The 24,957-nt window shown below is 36.9% G+C and overlaps 1 protein-coding gene across 2 annotated transcripts in view; it reads right to left on the reverse strand.

The window, feature by feature from the left end:
• The window catches only part of LOC106069424 (four-jointed box protein 1-like), a 158,280-nt gene extending 145,121 nt beyond the window's left edge, over positions 1 to 13,159 (reverse strand). For both annotated transcript variants that reach the window (XM_056034057.1, XM_013229079.2), the window contains exon 1: positions 12,777 to 13,159. The gene's annotated coding sequence lies outside the window, so the exon portion shown is untranslated. The remainder of the gene's footprint in view (positions 1 to 12,776) is intronic.
• Between the last annotated feature and the right edge of the window lie 11,798 nt (positions 13,160 to 24,957).

Here is a 24,957-nt window from a genome sequence, read left to right on the forward strand (position 1 = left end):
GGATAGAGGAATTGCCCACCAGATATGGACCAAAAAACATCATAATCCTTTAAAAAGGAATAATCAAATGGATCTCATTAGTCATGTAAAGACTTTCCAACTTCTGGAGAAATCCCCAAGGAAAAATGTGTCTTGGAGAGGAGATGGGGTGCCACCATGAATGGTTAAACCCAATGAACTGCTATGACAAAGAAGAACCAGCTGCTGAGCGGGAAAAATGGAGTGATTTGGTTACACGAACTGTAACAGCACCGCTATAACCCAATCCCTTATAGTTTATAAGTATGAGAATAGAAAAATCCTTAGAATAACATGTTGAAATAATGAAATCTAAACCAGTTGACTTGTCATTCAAGCTGCTTTATTGAGAGCCGAAACACCTCAATGAAAACAAACTGTATGGAGAGAAATAGCTGCGAAGTTTATTTCAAGTATAGGACTACCAATGACAGTAATCTGAACCTTTTAACACAAATTACTACGCAGAAGACCTGTACAAAATAAAATGCTAATTTGTTTGTTTATTAATGTATACATTATTTTAAAAACATATTTTTGGTAGACCTCAAGTATTTTGTTTGACTTCCTTTGGACTCAATATTTGGATGGCGCCAAGTTGTAGTAAGGAAATTGTTTCAGTCCTGTTCATGTCGCAGGTGACCAACAACCATGTGATTCTATTGGTTACGGGCATGAGAAACTATCGGTCAATAATTAGATGTCAAAACTAGCCAGTGGTGATCTGCAGGAGGTCGACCCATAACACGATTGTCCACGCTCAATGTTAATCAACCAATGACTACATCAACGATCAAGCGTGACCAGACTTTCACTTCTAAAGGAATACTGAAATGTTAGTGTCGTGTTTTTTTTTTATATTGATCGGGGGGATGTTTTTTTCCCTTTAATAGCTCCTCCCATTATTTCACGAATATAACTGTGAAAAAAACAACAAAACAAAACAAATATCACTTATTTTTACAAAACTTATTTCAACTCTCTCTGTCTGTCTGGTAAAAAGTGTGTATACCTTATTTCTCCAACATCCATTCTCGGATCAAGTTAAAACTTTGCACAATTATACATTGTTATAGACAAGATATGAATCAATTAAAAAAAAAATAACTAGGTATTCTCTCTATAACCAGTGAAAAATTAACAAAAAAAAAAAGATCACTGAAAATGTAGACAACTTAATAAACAATTAACGGGTGCAGTGTCTAAGCAAGGCCGGATTTACCTATAGGCAACACAGGCATTAGTTTTGGGCCCCCAATAATTATATAGCACTGGCATATGTTTGAACTCATAAAGCATACTAATAATAAAAAATGGGGTTTCGTATCTCTCTCTTTACCCGTCTTAATATGGCACTTTATCTACTAGGTCTGCAGATCGTTCTATCAACTTAGACCTAAAAGTAATGCCTGGTATGACGTCAGCTACACACAGACCCTCTAAGCCGTTGTCCAGAAGGTTGAGGCTTTACATTCATATGGTTGTCTCAAAACGCTCCCTTCAAAGTCTGTAAGGGTCCTTCTCACCGTCACGGAGCACAAGCTGCGAGCCTGCAGAGGTGACTAGAAAACAACTGAAACATCTTGCTTTATTTTACATTCGCAGGGAGGCGCCACAAATAAGCTTGCTCCCTACCACCTCCCCCACATTTTGATGTTCCTCCTCCAGCCCCCCCCCCCCCCCCAAACCTTCTCCACGGCAACAAAGAACTAGGCTATAAGTGAGATCTCACCAAGAAAACAACGACGCCATGACTGCCGTATTGGGCCATGGTAATCTGTGTGTTCTGGGGGGGGGGGGGGGGGGGCAACACCTTCTTCTCTTTCTTTCAAAAAAAAAAAAATATCTATTCGATCTAAAAGCCGCCGTCTTGCATTCTTTCCAATAGATAGCATAACAAAAGCAGCAGCAACAATTAAATGAAGTATGAAAATAGAAAAAAAAAAATCTTGGCCTCATTCAGAAGAGGATGATAATAAATACAACGAACTATTCTAGCAGACGCTATGTGGTTATCTCCCGTTCAACAGACATTTTGGGCTCAGTCCTTTTCAATCATTTGGTTTGTGTGTGTACGTGTGTTTGTGTGTGGGGGTGTTGGTAACTCGCCTTACGACAGTTCCAGAAGACTAGAATCAGTTGAATGCAGACACCATGGAGTGAAGCATAATACATACAGTTTGGCATTTGGTCTAATGTAGAATGGTTTCTTTCGAGTCGACTCCAGGTGACGCGACGATAAACAGGTTTTTCCCCCCCTCTATGTCGTTTGAAACAGCCCGTGAGGCTTTTACCCTGTCCCCCAGGAGGTCTGTGAGGGATGACTTGGACCGATGCTGTTATTATATGTAGGCTGGGAATAAAGAGAAATTAAAAAAAAAAAACTTTTTTTTTTAAATAAACAATCTTGACAAATAAAAACTTTTCTTTGATATTTCTCAAGACATTCACTTTCTCTTATGATCTGTACAGAAAAAAAATATAAATGCCTATAATTCAATCCATGATGTTTTAAAGTTATTGACCTTTGACTTACGATGGCCCCTCTTTAAGGACACTACTAAAAAAATGTGATGCATAAAGTGACGGGTCTATACAGTAATCTCTACAAGGCTTGAGTTCGAGTCCAAAGATGACACGACTAACAAATAATACTTGGCCTTAGAACCAAACAGAAGGAGACAACTCATGTTCGCAGACTAAAAACTGGGACTAGTGACATTTGTCCTTATGGAGTGTCCACCAGAGAAGGCCGAAGATGTCCTCCAAAGTTGAATACTTTACCAAAAGGCCTATGGAGAGCTGGTCTGGAAACCAGTGCCCGGTTCATACCAGATGCAGGACTAGTCACCTGAACCCTCTAACATTTAATAAAAAAGATATAAAAAGAAAAAAAAACGATTTTTAGTCGTATCATTTATTAATGATAAAACAATACCTAATAGAAGGCAATGGTGTAGCTAGTTCCAAAACGTTTGTAAAAAAAATGTTGTCCAAAACAAATTTCTATATTTCTATCAAAAAGTAAACAATTAAAAATGCTTTAGTCACTCAAAGTTTATTAACATTGAAGACTGTGAAGAATTTAATCTAATAATCTGTTCTAAGAATACATGCTTAGGTCATCTTGGGGGCAAAGAGTATGAAGCTAAAGCAATTCAAGGAACTATTTCCAGTGTGAAGGCACCTTAAAAGACAGTGTACACTCTATCATTGGACATCGCTAAAGAAAAAATCAACAACATGTAATTTGATGTCTTCATTTCTGGATCAAAGTTATCTCAAATGCATCTTATGGAATGGAATGACAAAGGGTGCAACCTAGTGCTGCCACTGCTGTGATACTTTTGGTGTCGAGGCGTGATAAAATATTGACCTTCATTCGAGCGTGGTTAACACTTACATGCCAAAAGATCGCACAAAATAAAAAGTCCACCTCTATAGAATGCTCTGTCCCGATGTCCACTGTCTCTCCTGTGTAACAATACATGCTATGAAGCTCCTAGTCCTACACATAGTTCCCATTAGTTTTACTCTTGTCACTTTTGACACATCTTCTTTTGTATTCATGCCATTCATTTATTGTTTTATCCATTCTACTGTATTATCACTGGAATAGCTTGAAGGAATTTACAGAGGCGGCTTTTCAGGGAAGGCAGTAGCGCAACAATTCCATGCCCCGCCCCTGAAGAGGGGAGGGGGCGACAGGGAGATAATTTCTTTGCTGTCAATTATGCATACAAATGTGAGACTTCTGACACACATTGTAATAGACAAATATACGAAATGGAAAATGTGAAGATGATGCCCTCAGTAAAGATTCTCATTTTATACAACTTTTAAACTCCAAATTGTAGATGTCTTTTTCTAAACCAATTACTGTGAAAGTTCTTAGCTTTTAATATTCTCCCAAGGCCCCGAGTACATCTAAAGTCGCCTCTTCAGAAATCTATATACATAAATACATAGTCAGAGTTTACAAACAAACAGATGAATAACTTCTTTCTTCAGAAGTCATGACATTGATACCTTCAAATATAATAATCCAGGACAGAGCACAAAATTTAAAAAATGTATAATTAACAGGTCCCAAGATTGCATCTCTTTACCGTTAGGGCGAACAAAGGGTCCCCCGTGACCCTAGGTATCGGAATCGTTGAGTCCACAAAGGGCGTGCTTGTCGTCTCGAGACGCCTCATCTCCTGCGTTATTCGGGTGCGATAATTAAACGAGGATTATCGCCCTGCGTATCATGTCTAGAGAGTTGGGTACAGCCTCGTTCTCATCCTGGTAGCGCTAATGACCTATCTCAACACCACTGGAGCGTCTTGATCAAATGTTGAGTATGTAATATCACACGAGGGACGTTTATCTACTGAGCTTACACCCTACCTCACCCCTGCCCACACACTCCACGTCAAACTGTACCGTCACGTTAGATTGAATATCAGAATGTACTCATCAAACACAATGGAAATAGTTCTAAGGACAAAGTCGTGATTTATAAGTATCTGAAATACAATTTCTAATATTTTTATTTTATTAGCGGACCATGAAAGAAGAAAAGCCGCTTATTGGTTTTGCGTGGTCGTTCTTAGAGTTATCACCATGTAGCTGTATACCTCTGTTGAAGACTATCCTCTATGTTGTATTTCTGTTTAAATACGAGAAAATAGGGGAGATAAAGAGCTGATTTAAGACTAATTTTGAAGTAGTAAATTATTTCTAACATTATTTTATTTTATGATTTTTAGATTTTATATTTTCCCCATCAAGTCAAAACAATTAGAAGAGTGAGAGTGAAACATTTGAAGGCTAGAGAAGGAAGTGTACGAACAAAACAACATTAGAAAAAGTATAAATTGTAGTCCGTTCATTAGTTGACTTTTGTGAATCATTGAATAACGAAATCATTTTGACGAGACTCATACGTACTATAGTTCTAATTCTTCTTTGTTATCGACACCTTTGTGTACACAACTTAAGATCATCTGAGAACTAGATTTAGTAAAAAGAAAAATGTTAAACTAAAAAACAATACCATGATATTGTTGTGAAGGTAATGAGAATGTGTCCGCTGTAAATCACGACACATGTTTGTCATACATGCTTCGTCTGTCGCATTCATTGCTTTCAAAAAATGAAAGCTCAAAGGAAAAAAAATTAGCTCATAAAAAGATGATTTTTTCTTTTGATTATGTGATTATTAACGGCCCGCGAAATGGGAAAAGACGCTATTAATTTTGTGTGGAATGTCTGTCCGTCCGTCCGTCCCGTTTAGATCTCGTCAACTAGATAAGATAGTGAAAATCCGACATCATAATATTTTAGACCATTCAAAGTTCTGATGCAACGGCTACTTTTTTCTTTTCTGAAAGCAAAAATCTAATTTTTTAAATCACTTATGCAAGCAGTTTTTTTCATAAAAATACACCACTTTTACAACTATTCATAATTAATAGTAGTCACAGATAAATAAATTACATTAACATACCACTAGTCATCCACAATAATAATAATAACGGAGACTGTTTATCAAAGTACACATAGAATACTCTTTTTTTATTTCCGTTCCAATCCTTAGCTTTCGTACAAAACATAAACAACAAACAATAACGTAATATCATATAATATTCGCACATCCTTCCCTTTGAAGTTATTATCCCACAGACAAGTCCTAGGACCACAGCGTAGTGAGAAAGCGAAATGAACGAAATTTTGCAAAAACCAAAACTATTGGTACAACAATTTCTAATCCCACATAATTTTTACAGTTAGTCCAGATCTACTATTACAAATTTAATTACATGACTGATCCAAACCAATTTATACAACTACGCTTAATATAAGATTTTTTTAAAAATATTTAAAAGTTCTTGTTATGTTATCAATGCGCTGATGACAATAAGCCGATGTATACTTTATATAAGGTGTTACTATATACGCCGCCACATTCTTTTGGATGTAATTGAAGTTACAATATTTTTAAAGTTTTATTTTGGTCTGGACAGAACGGCCATTATCGTCTTATGGCATTAGTTCGAGATGGACACAAACCCATAAAAAGCAAGTTTTTTGTGTGTTCTATTTGGTGCATTCGGTGTACAGAATACAAGAGGCACTGATAAACGGATGATTTTGATCATCCACACATTTTGTTTTTTTGGTCTGAACTTTTCATCACTGCTGAATCAAATGTCTAAACTCTTTCGTTGGAACCACACTATATTTATTTATTACTAGCCATATGTTACCCGCGGCCCGCGGGTCTTAATTTGCGTATGTTTTGTTTGTAAAATGTTTTACATGTTTCGGATGTTCCTTCAGAGTTGAAGATAGTTTACTTCCTAGTCCAAACCTCCCGCAGGACGACGGGGGATGGGAGCGGGCAGGGTTTGAACCCTCGACTGTCGATAAATCCGAACGACAGTCCAGCGCGCAAACTGCACGACCAGGCAGCGTATCACTGTTGGTATAGTCACTGAGAGTGTTTTGTAAACAATTAAACGAAATAATAATGTTATAAGTAAAGTGAATGCCTAACCCTAACTTGATTTTTTCAATTAAAACAATTGCTTGTAGGCCTACATATATTTGATTAAAATATGAAATGAATAGACTTTTTAAAAATCTTGAGTTAGAGATAGATCTAGACTAATCTAGAGTTAAGTATTGGCTTGGATAGAGCTCGTTCTGCACATGCGTGACCTTTTTTTTTTAGATGTATGCGACTCATGAATGGAACTATTAAAATGTATGCTTTTAAAAAAATAAATTAAGTGTTAATTTGATTAAAATATGAAGGACTATAATTAGTATGTTCATGTGTTAAAGAATAAAACTATCTTCGCGAAGAGAAGTTCTATCATCTTAGAGTTGAATTAGAGTTTTAGACCTAGGAATAGAGAGATGTGTAACATTTCGGTATTGTCTAGTGAAAGAATGTACGTCAGGAATTCTAAATTTGCAGATGTAAGGAACGAATTTATGTAAAAATGCTTTTGAAACACAAATTTGAAGGTTAATATTATTAAATAATGATATCAATAGACTTTATTTTGTACTTTCATGTGTCAAAGTAAAAAACTATCTGTGCAAAGTGTAGTTTTAAAAATTAGATCTAGATCTAGATCCTTTCCATCTAAACATGGTGAACATGGCCTAGATACATGAAATACTAATACTTTCATAGAGTTGGGCAACTTTTTTATTTGAGGGTCTTTAGTTTGTTTTAGGGCTATTATACATACGTCACTGTTCCAGTTAGTACCCAAGGAACATTTATGTCAAGTTTTATGAAGATTGGTCAAACGGCTTAGATTTCTATGCGGGACATCCATCCATCCATCCATACATACATACATACATACGCCTTACTTTCTGCTTTATAGTATAGATTATTTAGTAGGCAAAAGTTGGTCGATATGGCGTCCTTGATAGGGCTTGTTTCGTTGATTTGTTTCAAAATTTCTTCCATTCTTCCTCTTCATTGTTTTACGTTTATATTGAGGTTCTAATTATCTCGCCGCCACATTTCTTCATATATTTGATTTTTGTGTGTGACTTAAACAAAGCGTGATAGATTTTTAGTGTGAAAATATTCAAAATCTCCAGGAAGTGTCCAATTTCTTAGAAACATGACAAAAATCAAATTGCTGGTACCTTACATAATTAAACATTTAATTAGAATCTTCAAACCAAATTAAAAATGATGTTAGAAAACATATTTAAAAAAAAAAAAAGAATTACCCAGTTGATAGAATACAAATCACCCATGCTTGGTTTTCTGAAGTGAATTACGAAGGATGAGACAATAGTCATAGCTCTTTACCTACTAGGATCATAGAGTGTCAGATCAAAACAAAAGAGTTTGAAGAATATTAGAAATAAGTTAAATGAATTATAAATCTGTTTCTTTCTTTCTCTCTGTCTGTCTTTCTCTAATGCATTATATCTGTCATTGTGTTTGTCTTTCTCTCTTTATCTATCTCCACTTTTTATCTATCTCTTCCTTATTCTCTCTATCCTTTATTATCTTTATAACCTTTTTTAATCAATATCACTCTATCCGTCATTTATTACTCTCTCTCTCTCTCTCTCTCTCTCTATCTATCTATCTATCTATCTATCTATCTATTTATCTATCTATCCATTCATCCATCCATCAATCCATCAAGCCATCCATCGATCCATCAATCTATCTATCAATCCATCCATCAATTTACCTATCCATCCATCCATCTATCTATCTATCAATCCATCCATCCATCCATCCATCTATCTATCTATCTTTAATCTTTTTGTTTCCAGCTTACGTGACAATACTTTTCAAGTCAACAGTAAAAGTAAAGTAAGTCATTTTATTTATTTCATTCTTTCATGTCCTCAAGTCTCGCCTACACATTGAATGAATGACTTTTTGTGTTCACAAGTGCCCTTTCATTACCGGACAGACAGACATCATTTGTCTCTGCAGAGAAAACATTAAAACACAAAACCATGTCATTTGTTCTTTCAAGAATGCGGCCATGCAAGACTGCAATGTAGCAACAAGTTGATGCAAGAAAAAGAAGCAAGTCAAAGTCTATGACACCTATCTACAGGGCTGGTCCTAACAATTGCGGGGCCCTATGCGAAACTTATTGCGCGGGGCCTAGTCTGGGTGGGAATAAGGATAATAAGTGAAAATTAGGATTTTGTATTAGAAAAAAAAATTCGACTTTGAATTGTATTCATTCTTTACTAAGTATAAAATTGCGATCAAATTAATTTTACTTTACGAACCTTGCAGCCTATGGCATATTTATATGCAAGTAACTATAGAAGTAAATTAAGTATTGGACCTTCCGATTAAGGTGAAAATTAGCCCGATTATTACATTTTATTACATGAAATCTGACAATGCCTTTTTTCTTTTATCGATTAGGATTGGCGTTTCTAAACACTCATTTTGTTTTAAGTCCATTTCTTATTCATGATAAAGAGCGACCGGCACCTCGATTTTCAACTAAAATATATTTTATAGCCTCAAAATTGTATTGAGTATCTGTTACTATTAAAGACAGATGGCTTTGCAGGATAAAGCTTTGAGATTTAGTTGAGCTTTAAAAACGAATTTTTCCCACCGAAATTGCCTCTGGTGTGGAGAGTAAAGACGAGCTGTGCTGTCTGTTCAAACCGATCATTGACATGTTAAAGGAACAAAATATCAATAAAAAACATCCTTCTTGTGGATGTTTATTTTAGTTTCAAATAGAAAACTTATTTTCAAGGAACAAAAAAAAATGTGTATATTATATTTAACAAAACAAACAGGTCGAAATACATTTGTTACCTAAATGTTTGAACTTTTACATCGACCCGAAGGTTAAGGAAGAAGTGATCACGTGACCTGTCAAGCATGTCGTTTCACAAATAGTGGGACACATAAAAATGTGTCAGTCAAGAATTTAAGATTGAACGACCAAGTGGTATGTTATATATAGTCAAGTGACCACAAAATGTACATACTACACAATACATAGTCAAGTGACCACAAAATGTACATACTACACAATACATAGTCAAGTGACTACAAAATGTACATACTACACAATACATAGTCAAGTGACCACAAAATGTACATACTACACAATCCATAGTCAAGTGACCACAAAATGTACATTCTACACAATAAATAGTCAAGTGACTACAAAATGTACATACTACACAATACATAGTCAAGTGACCACAAAATGTACATACTACACAATACATAGTCAAGTGACCACAAAATGTACATACTACACAATACATAGTCAAGTGACCACAAAATGTACATACTACACAATACATAGTCAAGTGACCACAAAATGTACATACTACACAATACATAGTCAAGTGACTTCAAATATATATACCACTCAACTACAGCAAGCCTACAATGAAAGTTTATTAATTGCCGCTAGCCTAACACAAACTATTTATCAATGTTCTAACAGAGATGTTCTCTTTTCTTCGTCTCTCTGGATCTGTCACTTGTATCCCACAATACATTTTGGTCCACGCCTTAAAACTTTGAAAACAAACAAATCAATGGAAGGACGAAATGAACAAAAAGTTACCATTCATGAACTATTCAGTGAATGGCTTTATCACCACACAACATCCAACTTCTCCAGCACTGGACTACAAGTCACTGTCTGGGGTGTGGGGCGATGGGGTGAGTATCCAAGTGTACCGCCATAACGTATTACATAAAGCTAGTTTTGTTTCAGATAACTCTCTAGATCAGGGGTGGGCAACCTTTTACTACCGAGGGCCGCAAAAAAAAATATTTGGGGACTGGGGGGCCGCATAAATTTATAGTTTTTTTCGGCACTCCCAATTGAGGAATTACTACAAAAGTTAGCAATTCCTTGAACTAATTTTACGAATGATTTTTCTTTAATTTTGATATTGTCATTTTACATCACAATTTTCACCACAAATGTACAGTTGTGCTTATTGTCAAGTATTTAAGTGTTTATTCTCATGCATGTTCCGGAACAGTGGAACTAGCTTACTAGTTTTTTTTTTCTTGTGACTGCTGTCAAATTGCATTCAAACAGCATGACCTGTTCACGGATGAATGTGGTTCCAAAAAATGTGAAAGTTTAGCAGCAACGTTTTCTAAAATGTGGATATACAGCTTCTGGCACCATGAATCTTCTGCGAAAGAACTAACTGGAACTTATTTTTTCAGGTCAAACTTTGCGTGGAATTATAATATCTGGAGCTGAATCAGCTTCTGCGTAAAATGGTGAGCTGAGGCTATTGAAAACTGATTCCAAGTTCTTGACGTCTTAAAATTGGCTTTCAAATTCCACAATCAAGGAATCCAAATTAGTCTTGTACTTTTCAACCATTTCACTAGAAATAGTTTCACCTTTCAGCTAAGGAAAAAGACAAAACCCGATTTCACTTGCTGGTCTCAAGAAATGGAATAGCTTTGTCTGAAAAGATTTAAGATACTCATACATTTCATGTGCAGACAACAAATTGCAATGCTTCCGTTGATAAACACGAAGTCTGTCTTCAACTCTTCATTAGAAATATTAGCAACAAGGTCACAGTCAATGTCCTTCAAGGAATTTAACAATTTCTTCCTTGAGATTCCAAATTCTTCTAATGCTAGGCCACTGGATACTACTGTGTTACCGAACATCGGAATGTTTTGTTTCGAAATCTTCAATTACTTTTCGGAATAGCCAGTCAGAGCAGGCCTAAGATAATTGGAGGCCCTAGCCGAAGTGAAATTGGTAGACCCCCAAAGAAATATAAAAATAAAAAATAAGAACTGAAATAGCTATAATTATGCAACTAATTAAAATATACTAGTGTACTTCAACAATAACATTGAGACGAGTTTCGCTAATTCTTTTCTATGATTATTTAACATGTTTCCTGCGCGAGGGCGCCTGTCATTCAATGACATTATGTTGCTGCATAATTTGAGTATGCTAATAATTGAATTTTTGTAGATCTTTATTGAGAAACTTAATAGCAATTAAATGCAGCTTTGTGTAAACTTTCCGGCAATGAGTTTATGGTTAGAATTTTTTTTAAAAATTTTATTAAAAGCCTGTTTTTCTCAGTCAAAGCTCCATCAGTTGTTCCCCTTGCCATATTAAACACGCTAGCCCATCTCTTTCAACACAGTTCATCACACCATTGAATAAATGCTGGCCTGGGCGTTTGTCTTTGACTGAATGTTTTGAAATATTGCCATTTAAAAAGCTCTTCGTTTACTTTAAACTTTTTAGAAGGACGTTTAGAGACAATGTTTCTTTAGCCTCTTCATTATAAGTGATAAGAATCAAATTTTTCAATAATTTCTATAGATACTTACAATAATTTATTTTTAATATATTTGCATTTTTATATGTGTAATGTGTGGACATACTTGAATTCTTTAGGTATCCGCGGGCCGCATGAAGCACTCCGGAGGGCCGCATGTGGCCCCTGCTCTAGATCAAATGTTTCAACTTCAATTGAACCTTGTTGTATACTTTTCACGAACCTACGATTCTATTCTTCTTGTAAAGAATCAACATCTAGTATGTAGTTTGATATCTCGATATATTGATACTTTTTTTTTTACTATGATGAAGTTTAAAGTTAATAGAAATAAAAACAACCAAAATGTTTCCACTTTTCAACATGTAACTCTTCAACTCTTGACATTGAATCACCTTGAAGAAGGTCGTGTCTGTGAAAAGCGTTTGTAGAGATTCAAAACTAAATAAATAAATAAATCTCCAGCTGCATTTCTTACTTGCACGCTACCGGCGGACACTTCGTAAGTTAGCTAACCCACGACAGCGTTGCCAACTTCAGATATAAGGTATTGTCGGTAAAAATGCGATAAAAATAACTATAGTATCCCTTCAAAAGTCCAATTATATTTTTGTATCTCTCTTGTGGGGGCTCCTCTCTTGTGGCGTCTCCGGGGCCTGCCCTTCATTAAATCCGGCCCAGGAGACAATGCAACATAATTTATACCAATAATTGTTTAAACTAAATTCCATCACCCCAACAGAGTCGTTTCGTTCTTAATGAAATAAATAGAAAACCACACAGACAACATATAAGACAATTTCATGTTACGCAATAAAGGGCGGAGGGTCAAAGCCTGTTCACCTCATTCGCCCCTGGTTAGTAACATTGTCTGTTTTGTTTAAGAAAAAAATGTTTTAAAAATTGTAGACAAATGGTTTGAAAGTTTTGTTTGTACTTACCTACAAATAGTGATCAGTAAATAATATCTTTGACGTAATTTGTCCGATACTTCCAAATAGACAGAGAGCTAAGTTGTCCGATACTTCCAGATAGACAGAGATGTAGGCTTTGGGGAGTTCCGCCTTTGCAAAACTCCTCGACAACACTAGTTCACCGCCGCACAAAGTACTCACTATGTGACCTACTTCTCAGGTGAATCAAGATTTCCTCTGGTCAAAGTCAACAACGTTATATCAGTGTTGTTATATATATGTCTGTGTGTGTGTATGTGTGTCCGGGAAAGGTGAATATCTAATACGAAACACTGAAACAATATTGGACTTGGTTCTATTTGAATCACTCCTTCGCTTGGCTGCAATGTTTATTGAAACACACGTTGGGGTCCTTGGAATCAATAACAATGACTGGAGCGCGAGGTTGACGAATCACACAATATTCTCTCTCACCGCCCCCCCCCCACACCCGCGGCTGTTTTGGTATTCATGTTATTCTAAGCTAGATCTTAATATGTGTTTTTATTGCACCGGGCTTTACTCTAGGCATGAACTGTCTCTGTATTAGATTATTTCAACACTTTAATTTTTTTTTTATAAATCTCAAACAAGTCCACATATTGTCAAATCGAAACTTAAGGGGAAAAAAAAGCCAAAATAAAATAAAACTTGGCCTTCGCTGGCCAGATAAATTTTAAACAAACTGTTTTGGTACGGGACAGTCGTGAGGGTTTGGGCGGCCAGTAATCTATCACGTGTCCTGTGGCTAGGAAACGTAAAAGGCGAGAAGTACATAGGAATCTAGTCCTACCTACAGCAAGGGAGGAATGGAGAATTCAAAAATAAGGGGGGGGGGGAGGGAAAAGGCGCTAAGCTCAGGAAGCAAGGGAAACAACGCTAAGAAAACAAATCGGCGCTGTGACATGTACAAGGCTAATAGTTGACAACTCTGGCATTTAGCTCCCCTTGACTAAAGCTATTTCTCAATGTTCCTCATTCAGGTAGGAAGAATTAAATTTATAACGACTTTTTCAACGGAACTATTGTTTGGGCAGATCAACTTGGCGGCTAACAATGACCGCTGGGCAGCGGACAATTTTGTCCGTGAGATTAGACACCGACGATATTCAATTTTCCGTACAGCATGGCGTTTACTGATAGTGACTATTGGAATCGAAACCTAGGGGTTTAGCCTGACCTTACACACAAACATGGCCACGGCACTGACTATGTAAGCTATCAGCTTTCACGCAGGTGTGATTTCATGGAATAGAATCAAGCAAACTTTGTCTGCTCGAGACGGTTTATCTGGAGGACCTGAACAGGCAAATATTTGAGTTGAGCTCTTTCATTTCTTTGGTCATGTGACCAGCTGACCAAGCTTCCCCTACCTCTGCTTGTCCCAAAGATCTTACACACGATAGAACGAGATGAATGTCATGACGTCATACAAGGAAAACATAAATTATTATTTTTTAAAATTTTGTTTTCATAACTTTTGGGACGTGAATGACGTCCTAGACCATATCACCTGCAGGACAACAGGCAGGAACAAGGGACAATCAGGAATTGTCCCAAGCGCATACCTCAAGACAATGCCAGCAAGGACTCGAACTCAGGATTGCGGCTAGACACATGAGAGCTTTAACACTGCTAGCATGCAAAGAAGATACACCAAAATAAAATCATAAAAAAAAATATGGTTTCTGAACATCAGAGGATAAAATTGGGCTCGGTACACAGAGCGAGGGACGGACGTAGGTGAGATAATATTGATCAACTCACTCACCTGGGCGTGCAGTCGAATTAAAAAAACAACATGTTGATGGGTGGAGCCAGAAAAGAAACAGATGTATTGAATTTCGAAGGTTACAAAAAAATGGCATCACGTGTTCTTATTGGGCCTGGCATTAAGAGATGTATTGATCTCAAGGTAAGTGTCACAACACGACCTCGGGGTTCGACCAATAGCGGTTGGCTTGTTAGAGCAAATGGCTCATGCTACAGACACAAAGCCAGCCAAGCGAGAGGGCGCCTGGTGGTGGGGCGGAGGTTGTCATCATCATTGATTTTATTTTTCGACTCATTGCTTGTTCTCGCTCTTGATCTGTGTAGTCTCTGGAGACCTCCTTCCTCGTGAGTCGTTCAATCTGGAGACCTCCTTGCTCGTGAGTCGTTCAATGTATTGCTACCCTAACCTAGTAGGACTTAGAATCGGAACTTTGTCGACATATTAGACTTAATGATTGGGAGTGCGTGCGTGTGGGAAATACTAGTGCTGTTTGTGTCAGCGCATGCGCGTTTGTGAGCATGTACGAATGGTGCGTAAAAAAATCAAGACAATAGAAGCAATTGTTTGAAGCACTCTAAATAAAATTATATTTGTCGCTGCAGACCATGAAACTTTTCAATCTTCTCAACATGTCTGCGCTAAGGTTTTTTGTTCATTTTCTTCTATAAGCTCAAACAATCGACATAGTCAAAATAGTCAAAGCTAAAAACACCAAAAAATGTCAATCATTGATTTTGAAAAATTCTTATTATTCCATCGAGCTGAAATTTTACACATAAAGTCATGCTCAGAGGCGTAGTGAGAGGAGGGGCAAGGGCGGCACGATACTCCGGACGCCACCCTATATTTCTATGTGATGTTTATAAAAAATAAAGGGGGTGGGGGGCGATAAAGTAACTTGCCCCGGGCGCACATTTTGCTCAATACGCTTCTGTTCATGAGATGTATTAAAATTTCAGAAAAATCATTTGTTTAAATTTTTCAGTTCATTAAAAATATTTTTACATGAATAGCAGTGATAAATTGGCTGTCATTTTTTTTAAATTTAGATTTTATTGATAAGTTTGCATCGACATATTATTGTTTGACCTTTTGTACAGGGAAAATCGTTTTCTATTTGGTCACTAGTGCGTTCTGTCATGCTTTATTTAGTTTGAATGCACTAATTTTCTTTACAAAATTATAAGAAATGTAACAGGAATGTTGAGTGCACTATATATTTGGAACATAAGATAGTCATGCATTTTAATTGCTTTTGTTTTCCTTTCAGAATACTAACCAGACAGTGTCTATGTAAGGGATATGTATGTAATTTTAAAATAACCAGACAATGTCTAGTTTATATGTAAGGGATATGTAGGTAGTTTTTTAAACAAAACTTGTATTTTTGAAACAAGTTCCTTCTACTGCCACTGCGGGGAAGAAGAGGAAACCGTGCTTCATATTCTGTTTGACTGCCACAGACTTGCTGATCTCCGTCTCGTCAGGTCTGGGAAACAAAAATTCTCGACCTGTATAGTGACATTTATGCACTACGCAAGACAGCAGGGTTTCTGTCCAGGACTTTTGCAAGAGAGGATTTGAGCCTCTCAAGCCCTCACTCTAATGGGGTTTGATGATGATGATGACTGCCACTGTTGAAATGTTTTATACAAAAACGTTTTCATTGACTTTCTTTTGTCCAGACATTTGTGTTAGTTGTACTTACATCCAAACGGTTGGAGCTTTTGAAACCTTCATCTTTGTTTAGCGTTTATCTCTGTCTGTCGCCTGGAGTGTTCATCTCTGTCTGTTGCCTGGAGTGTTCATCTCTGTCTGTCGACTGGAGTGTTCATCTCTGTCTGTCGCCTGGAGTGTTCATCTCTGTCTGTCGCCTGGAGTGTTCATCTCTGTCTGTCGCCTGGATTGTTCATCTCTGTCTGTCGCCCGGATTGTTCATCTCTGTCTGTCGCCTGGAGTGTTCATCGTTCTTGATCGCTTAACTCTGTTCAGTGTTCAACACGTTAAGCGTTGTTTTTTTATTTTGTTGTTGTTGTTTTATTTTTTTTCGGGGGGGGGGGGGGAGGAGGGCCGTGGTTAGTTGAATATATCTATGAAATGAACTCCCTTGAGGTCATTCGGTACAATTATCTTTTTTCCCAGTTTTTTCAGAAGATCAAATATTTTTTTCTCTTGAATCTGCGTATATATATATATAGTATTTCGTTTCAGTTCTATTTTCTCAATACTTTTAATCTTCGTTCCTCTTTATAAGTTAACAACTAGCACACACATATAAATATAAATATATGTGTGTTTTCTTCCTTTGAAAAAAAAAAGATCTCTCTCTCTCTCTCTCTCTCTCTCTCTGTCTCTCTCTATTTCAAATTATATATAAGTTATATAAGTGTGTGTGTGTGTCACAGTGTGTGTATGTGAACTTTCCCCCTTGTTTCCATCTTGTTTATTGATACAAAAATTGCAGACGACAACCCACGGAAAACAAGACAGACAGGAAGTGGCGTCACTACAATGTCTACTCAGGACGTTGACTTGTTTTAAGTCGTACTACCACTGACATAGATAGAATTGTCCTCGCTGATTGGAGTGGACATTTGGAAGCGTCTGCTAGTTGTTTAACTTATAAAGAGGAACGAAGATTAAAAGTATTGAGAACATAGAACTGAAACGAAATACTAAGAAGAATGTAAAAAATGTTTGAATTTTTTTTTTCCTTTATCTTATTCAGGATTTGTACGATACATTTAAAACACAGTGGTCTGCTATTTGATTGTGAAGATCTGTTTGACACTCTTGAAGCATTATAATAAAGTCATGTAAAAAAAGAAGAGAATGCGATATGGACAAATGACGAGTGATAGCTATGGACAATAAGAAAAACGTATGCAACTAAAAGGAGAACGATTTTGAGATAAGTAGAAACAGTAGGGATTTTAAACTCAAAACACCCTGGTAGGGGTTTTTAAACTCAAAACACCTTGACTGCGCTGGGCAAGTGATGGTTTAGTATTAAAATATCACCTAAAATCAAAGCAAAAAATCAGTCACTAAATTCCGTCTTTACCCCCCCCCCCCTCCTGTAAGGGAGATTTCATTTCGTGGTGGGGGGGTTGAGCCCCAACCTCCCCCCCCCCTCTGGCTACGCACATGATGTACATATGCATATACGAAAACATGTGAGAATTATTTATTTCTCTATATTTATATATTCAATGGTTGAGAACAATAACAAAAAAATACGTTTAGAATTGAGTTGACCATTTTCACTTTGTGTTTTTCTAGTGTTTGTTATATTCTCATCGAGCCTTGAGCCTACATTATGTTTGCTATATTCTCATCGAGCCTTGAGCCTACATTATGTTTGTTATAGTCTCATCGCGCCTTGAGCCTACGTTATGTTTGTTATATTCTCATCGAGCCTTGAGCCTACATTATGTTTGTTATATTCTCATCGAGCCTTGAGCCTACATTATGTTTGTTATATTCTCATCGCGCCTTGAGCCTACATTATGTTTGTTATATTCTCATCGAGCCTTGAGCCTACGTTATGTTTCTTATATTCTCATTGCGCCTTGAGCCTACGTTATGTTTGTTATATTCTCATCGCGCCTTGAGCCTACGTTATGTTTGTTATATTCTCATCGAGCCTTGAGCCTACATTATGTTTGTTATATTCTCATCGAGCCTTGAGCCTACATTATGTTTGTTATATTCTCATCGCGCCTTGAGCCTACATTATGTTTGTTATATTCTCATCGAGCCTTGAGCCTACATTATGTTTGTTATATTCTCATCGCGCCTTGAGCCTACGTTATGTTTGTTATATTTTCATCGAGCCTTGAGCCTACATTATGTTTGTTATATTCTCATCGAGCCTTGAGCCTACATTATGTTTGTTATATTCTCATCGCGCCTTGAGCCTACATTATGTTTGTTATATTCTCATCGAGCCTTGAGCCTACGTTATGTTTGTTATATTCTCATTGCGCCTTGAGCCTACGTTATGTTTGTTATATTCTCATCGCGCCTTGAGCCTACGTTATGTTTGTTATATTCTCATCGAGCCTTGAGCCTACATTATGTTTGTTATATTCTCATCGAGCCTTGAGCCTACATTATGTTTGTTATATTCTCATCGCGCCTTGAGCCTACATTATGTTTGTTATATTCTCATCGAGCCTTGAGCCTACATTATGTTTGTTATATTCTCATCGCGCCTTGAGCCTACATTATGTTTGTTATATTCTCATCGCGCCTTGAGCTACATTATGTTTGTTATATTCTCATCAAGCCTTGAGCCTACATTATGTTTGTTATATTCTCATCGCGCCTTGAGCCTACATTATGTTTGTTATATTCTCATCGAGCCTTGAGCCTACATTATGTTTGTTATATTCTCATCGCGCCTTGAGCCTACATTATGTTTGTTATATTCTCATCGAGCCTTGAGCCTACATTATGTTTCTTATATTCTCATCGAGCCTTGAGCCTACATTATGTTTGTTATATTCTCATCGCGCCTTGAGCCTACATTATGTTTGTTATATTCTCATCGAGCCTTGAGCCTACATTATGTTTGTTATATTCTCATCGCGCCTTGAGCCTACATTATGTTTGTTATATTCTCATCGCGCCTTGAGCCTACATTATGTTTGTTATATTCTCATCGCGCCTTGAGCCTACAATATGTTTGTTATATTCTCATTGAGCCTTGAGCCTACATTATGTTTGTTATATTCTCATCGAGCCTTGAGCCTACGTTATGTTTGTTAAAAAACACTTTATTAGTGAATTTGTTAATATTATTAATGGAAGATAAGGGTAATGTACTCAGTGATCTCCCCTTCCACATGTGTCCTGTCGTTACAAACAGAATGTATCTTAAAGACTAAGAATTATGGGGTGGGGAGAGACCTTCATAAAATATAGATCAAATCTACACGTTTTTTTTTTAATATGATAGATCATTGCAAGAAGAAAGTAAATTTCAATAAAGTCTTTAGTGAGTTGGAATGTTTTAAGGACCTTAACACTTATTAGGCACTTTCAACATTTTCAGAAAAGAAATGTCCAAAGGAACGAAAATGGGACAATGATTTGGACATGGACTTAAACTACAGCTAATAACATAGTCGTTTTATAACATATTCCATTTTGTTGATGTACTTTTTTTTTATCTTATCATCATTACGACTGGCACAACTCCAAATCATCTAGTTTATAAAGCGAAGTATTCTAAGCTAAACAAAAACATGATGCTAAGTTTGATCTACCATCCACATCGTGATTTCTTTAACTATTTGGTACTATTAAATGACACTTGAAATTGGATTTTTTATAACTAGAAAGAATAATGCTACCATAAAGGCCTTTATATGCACATGCAAGACTTGTAAAGTTCCCCCCATCAACGAACTATTCGACTGAGTCCAAATAGATGACTCGTAGAAAGTCTATATCTACAAGCATCAGCATACAATATTCTGCCTCTTTTCATGATGCTTCTTAGTCTATTTTTACACATCTTTAATATGGCAGTGACCTCATTTGTTCGTACAAGACAGCATAATAACAAAACACAACATGTCAATAAATTTTACATCGTAAAAATTCTATCGCATCATCTGCATGTTCTCTTCGGATTCGGTTTCATTCCTAACCATGTTCTTGGGCTTATGGAATTGAATGTACAAATCCAACTTTTCATTCTCAATTCTTTTGTCCGCCCCGCTCAGAAGATCATCTGCTGCTTTCTTAATAACTTGTAGATCCTCTTCGAGTGTCTACATCATAGAGTTGGCAGCACATACACAATGTTATATGCTCTCAGAGCATCACGATCATTTGTTTGAAGGTAATCTAATATCCTTGTGGGAAAACAAATACTGTCAAGATTGTTTTATACTTTATTAAAGTCTCTTTGTATTTCAGTTGAGGTCTACATCTTCGTTGTCTTGAATTTTCCATCGTTTAGGGGCCCCGGGGAGGGGGGACTTGACCTCTTTGAGAGTCCCTGCATTTTGAGTAATATTTATTTATAATGTAAAAAACACTCATTTGGGGGCCCTCCTCAAGTGGGGACACGGGGGAATTTTCAAATTCTACCCTATCTTACCCCCAGAAACATTCTGTGTGTGATTGTTAAGTACTTATTACTTGAAGCTTTCATTTTTATTGGACATATAAACCCTCCACCCCACTCCCACCCCCAATAAAAAAAAAATAAACACTCCATTAGTTCCTTATTAATTATTCAGACCAATCAAGATGTGGCGCTAAAAAATTTCAATTAGCCCCCGCCCAATTTTAGTTTTATGGCACTTAGTACGAGCAGACGTGGCCAGATAAGAGAATAATCTTCACATTTAATTGGTCCTCCATTCCTTCCTGTTTGTTAATAGAAATTTCCCAAAACACAAAACAAACATGGCGGCCATCCGTAATTGAATTTCTGTTTTTAAGATGTAATAAATTAGATATAACTCAGTGCGGCACCCAGGAAATTTAATAGCGCTCGCTGCCTACGCGGGCAAGGCAGTCTGAGGGGTCCACGAGTGTCACCTTGATTTATTTCAGGGGCAGCTACTAGAATTACTCCCCTTGCCTCGTGGTCCTCCTGAAACCTAACACTTGGGACCGTAGCATCATAAAACTTTAAGCAGTCTGTGGAATTTTGGGGGAACAGTTCTGTGCGGTCGAGCTCTGACACTACTGAAACATGGTACAAGTGACTAGTACTAAAATGGTTCTCGTAATACAGCTAGAAAATGATCACAAGAATTTACGTTGTCGTTGTAGTTGTTGTAGTTGTTGTAGTTGTAGTTGTTGTTGTTGGTGGTGGTGGTGGTGGTGTTGTTGGTGTTGTTGGTGGTGGTGGTGTTGTTGGTGGTGGTGGTGTTTTTGTTGGTGTTGTTGTTGGTGTTGTTGTTGTTGATGGTGTTGTTGGTGTTGTTGTTGGTGTTGTTGTTGATGTTGTTGTTGGTGTTGTTGTAGTTGTTGGTGTTGTTTTTGTTGTTGTTGTTGTTGTTGATGGTGTTGTTGGTGTTGTTGTTGGTGTTGTTGTTGATGTTGTTGTTGGTGTTGTTGTAGTTGTTGGTGTTGTTGTTGTTGTTGGTGTTGTTGTTGTAGTTGTTGTTGTAGTTGGTGGTGGTGGAGGTGGTGTTGGTGTTGTTGTTGTTGGTGGTGTTGTTGTTGTTGTTGTTGGTGTTGTTGTTGGTGTTGTTGTTGGTGGTGGTGTTGTTGTTGTTGGTGGTGGTGATGTTGTTGTTGGTGTTGTTGTTGGTGTTGCTGTTGTTGTTGTTGGTGGTGGTGGTGTTGGTGTTGTTGGTGGTGTTGTTGTTGGTGTTGTTGTTGGTGTTGTTGTAGTTGTTGTTGTAGTTGTTGTTGTAGTTGTTGTTGTAGTTGTTGTTGTAGTTGTTGTTGTTGTTGTTGTTGTTGTTGACGATTACAAGATTAAAAATATTTTTAAAAAGTATTATAATCAAATAAAATTATTTGACATAGCCGTCAGAATGTCGTATCCAAGACACCGAAGAAAACTTCGAGGACCGACAATTGTTATATTTCTATAACTAGATCTAATTTTTTTTATACCTTAATATCGTTATATATATATATATATATATATTATTGTATAAAAAGTCTGCGTTCGTAGAATGCCAGCAGGTCGACTTCCACAAGACATTCTGTATGGTGATCTAATAGAAGGCAGGAGAGCCGCTGGTCGCCCACTTTTACGGTATACTGATGTATTCAAACGCGACATGAAGCTCTTCAAAATCTACACCAGCAGCTGGGAAAAAGTAGCACTGGATAGATCCACATGGAGAGAGAGCATGAAGGGTCTCGAATAACAGATGCCATACACAACAGAAGCAGATGAAGGGTGAAAATGCAATGGCGCCTGGTGATGACATATGCCCAATCTGCGACCGCAGCTGTGTATCAAGGATTGGCCTCTTTAGTCACACAAGAAGTTGCAAAGGGAAACATTTTTCTCTCGAGACGTAAAATGCCAAAGCATCGTTATATAAATTCTATCTCCATATAACTGGCGTAAATCAAGATAACAGATAGCTATTTAAAAAATTCTTATATTCAAATAAGAGACATTTTTCTTACCCCTTTCCAGATTATTCCAGGAAAACCAGTGACTTGTCAGAATTTGGGTCATTGGTTAATATGCATGACTAAATGCATGACGCGTAGGACGTAATTATCTTCTTTTTTGAAGTAACGTTTGTATTATATAAGATAAGATCATATTCATCTAATTATAATCTAAAATCGAGTAATGTAGATCTCAGGCCTTGAGATTTGAAACTAAAAATACTAAACTAAAAATTGTGCGAAAACACAATTTACAAAATACTAAGAATTAAAATGCCCAACATTTCAGTCATTGGAAATCCGTTTGAGGAGAAAAACAAAGAACTAGCTAAAAACGTTTACAGATTTAGTTTTACATCATTGTCTGATAGTTAATGGCATTTATTGGTTGTGGAGCACACATTTAGAATCAGGAAAACTAGCAAGTTTGGTGGTTAATGTCAACAGTTTTGTATAGTAATATATTTACAAGTTTGTTGCACATGTTAAAATGTCGCGGGGACATTAATTAATATTGTATCTGTTCTATAAGAACACTAATATTGTACACATTACAAATTCGTTTATATCGTTTGACAGTTTGAGGACCACTGATCAGTCAACAGTCTAGCGAGAGTACATTTTTAAATAGAAAAAAACGGTGGAGGAGTAATGTGTGTGTGTGTCAACTGTTTCGTGTAGGCTCAACTTCTTCTGCCAGCTCAAATTGTATTCCATTAATAATTGAATAGTCACTGCCTCAACATAGCTCTTGTTAAAAGGATGACGTCTCTTATTGTCGTCGTCTGCTGCTACTTTGCAATGATTCTGTTAAATAAAGGTTTATCAATTGTGGTGAATTTAGTTCCTTAAACTTAAAGTTTGGGGTTTGGGCGAAATAATATTTTGTTTCTACTAGTTTGAGAATCTTTGCACTAAATGACCAAGAACTGCTTGAACTTTTGGTCAGTGTCCAAATCGTTGCTATATTTGTTCTTCCCCAGGTGATAGAAGTCAACAACAAATAACTTATTACAAGTCACACCTGGACCGTGGGGAAAGAGCTGGATTTGAATACTAGATTCTAGACTTCAAGTAGCATTCCTTCATTTCCGCCCCTGCTATTGTCTCTCCCAGGTACGAGCCTCTAGGATTGTGGTCTAGTGTTGTGGTACATTGGACTAATACATCGCCTGTCGATTAATCCAATAGTTCGGATTGTCATGAGGGGAAGGGGAGTAAAAGTTGGCGGGAGTGGGTGGACTGAGAGGTGGGGAGTTGGTGGGAAGAAGAAGGACTTAGTGGAGATCTAATTTAAAACAGATTAGGAGCTGAATGAAAAGGGACTTGCCGGGGTAAGGGAAGAGACTCTTGCGTGTGATTCAACTAATGTAGCATGGAGAAAGGCTGACTCCCCCTTAGTCCTAGGGATTATTGCAAACATGAGAAAAATAATGAATTCAAAGCGAGGCGAGTTCTCAGAAATTAAAATATTTTTTCAAGTGACTTTTCGAGTTCCGAAAAAGAAAACCTCCGCCTAGATTATTTTTTTTGTGGTGACATTGTTAATATCTGTACACGGATGGTCAAATTCAATTCTTGTCTGCTTGCTTTTTTTTTGTTGCTGTTGTTGTCTTGTATACTTAAAAGATAAACAACTTAAACCAATAGTCGCCTATAATTGAAGTACAAAATATATGAGGCCCAATAAACTAAGGCTAATTAAAATATTTATTAATTTTTTTGTTTTATAAATTTACATTCGAAAAAGTCCACTAACATATAGATCAACATTAATTGATGATTAGTTTCAGGCATGTTCACCCCCCCCCCCCCAAAATGACTTTTTTTGCTTTGATTTTGTCTATTTTAGGTGAGATTTTAATACTAAACCATCACTTACCCCAGCGCAGTAAAGGGGGTTTTGAGCTTAAAACCCCCTACCACGGGGGTTTGCAGTCAAATCCCCCTCTTCTATAAAACAAAAACAAAAAAACAAAAAAAAGAAAAGAATGCAAACGACAATTCTCAAATTCCAAGAGCTATGGAAAATTTTTATTTTACCCCCCCCCCCCCGAAACTTAAGATAAAACTCCCTCTTCAATATAAGACTATCCTTACATCAGTCATTGGATTCTATGTGCGTAGCCAAGAGAGGTTTTGTGTTTAACACAACCCCCCCCCCCCCCACCAGCGGGGTTGAGAGCTAAAAATCACATGTTCAATATAAAAAAGCAAATTACACACTCAAAATTCTATGAGCGTAGCCAAGCCAAGGGGGTTTTGAGTTTAAACCTCCCTCCTCAA

The sequence above is a fragment of the Biomphalaria glabrata genome, chromosome 6 (assembly GCF_947242115.1).
Source record: "Biomphalaria glabrata chromosome 6, xgBioGlab47.1, whole genome shotgun sequence".
NCBI lineage: Eukaryota > Metazoa > Mollusca > Gastropoda > Planorbidae > Biomphalaria > Biomphalaria glabrata.